We start from the raw sequence: 1,341 nt of genomic DNA on the forward strand, positions 1-1,341 counted from the left end.
AAACCAGGACTAAAACCAGGACTAAAACAGGACTAAAACCAGGACTAAAAACCAGGATTAAACAAGGACTAAACCAGGACTAAAACCAGGACTAAAACAGGACTACACCAGGACTAAAACCAGGACTAAAACAGGACTACACCAGGACTAAAACCAGGAGTAAATCAGAACTAAAACCAGGACTAAACCAGGATTCAACAAGGACTACACCAGGACTAAAACCAGAGTAAATCAGAACTAAAACCAGGACTAAACCAGGATTAAACAAGGACTAAACCAGGACTAAACCAGGATTCAACAAGGACTACACCAGGACTAAAACCAGGAGTAAATCAGAACTAAAACCAGGACTAAACCAGGATTAAACAAGGACTAAACCAGGACTAAAACCAGGACTAAAACAGGACTACACCAGGACTAAAACCAGGAGTAAATCAGAACCAGGACTAAAACCAGGACTAAACCAGGATTCAACAAGGACTAAACCAGAACTAAGCCAGGACTAAACTTGGACTTGAGGACAGAGGAGAGGAATCAAGGAGAAGGAAATGAGACACGGACACAGACAAAAACCCAGTCAGGATGTGTTTTACTGAATGTTTTTATTAGTTGGAGACGCGTCCACACTGCTCAGCCCGTCACTGGTAACGACACATTACACACAATTCATTCAGCTGTTCAGAGACGCCGTTACAAGAGTCCGTCCTCCAAACACGCAGACGCACGGAGAAGTTTCCACGCAGACGCACGGGCCGCCACGTCAATCACACAGAAGAAGAAAAAAACACTTGGATATTTGGCCCGTTTAGAAAAACAAAAACAAAAAAAAAACCCAAAGATTTAACAAGATTTTAAAAACTGTACAGCTCTTAGACTTTTATGATAAACGTCGATGTCGCTTCCGGGTCCAGACCTGGTTTAGACCTGATTTAGTCATGGTTTTAGTCCTGTTTTAGTCCTGTTTTAGTCCTGGTTTAGTCCTGGTTTAGTCCTGGTTTAGTCCTGGTTTAGACCTAGTTTAGTCCTGTTTTTGTCCTGATTTAGTCCTGTTTTAGTCCTGGTTTTAGTCCTGGTTTAGTCCTGTTTTAGTCCTGGTTTTAGTCCTGTTTTAGTCCTGTTTAGTCCTAGTTTAGTCCTGTTTTTAGTCCTGTTTTAGTCCTGGTTTAGTCCTGGTTTAGACCTAGTTTAGTCCTGTTTTTGTCCTGATTTAGTCCTGTTTTAGTCCTGGTTCAGTCCTGTTTTAGTCCTGGTTTTAGTCCTGGTTTAGTCCTGTTTTAGTCCTGGTTTTAGTCCTGGTTTAGTCCTAGTTTAGTCCTGTTTTATTCCTGTTTTAGTCCTGGT

General features: G+C 41.6%; 1 long non-coding RNA gene across 1 annotated transcript; it reads right to left on the bottom strand.

Annotated features, from left to right (window-relative positions):
- Positions 1-585: 585 nt before the first annotated feature.
- LOC129411879 (uncharacterized) lies at positions 586-1,114 on the bottom strand. The gene is made up of 2 exons (XR_008633481.1): positions 1,014-1,114; positions 586-980 (listed from the first exon to the last, which is right to left on the bottom strand). It is a non-coding gene; the product is annotated as an uncharacterized LOC129411879 (long non-coding RNA).
- Between the last annotated feature and the right edge of the window lie 227 nt (positions 1,115-1,341).

This window comes from Boleophthalmus pectinirostris, unplaced genomic scaffold (assembly GCF_026225935.1).
Source record: "Boleophthalmus pectinirostris isolate CB_2022bp ecotype Guang Dong unplaced genomic scaffold, ASM2622593v1 HiC_scaffold_6, whole genome shotgun sequence".
NCBI lineage: Eukaryota > Metazoa > Chordata > Actinopteri > Gobiiformes > Gobiidae > Boleophthalmus > Boleophthalmus pectinirostris.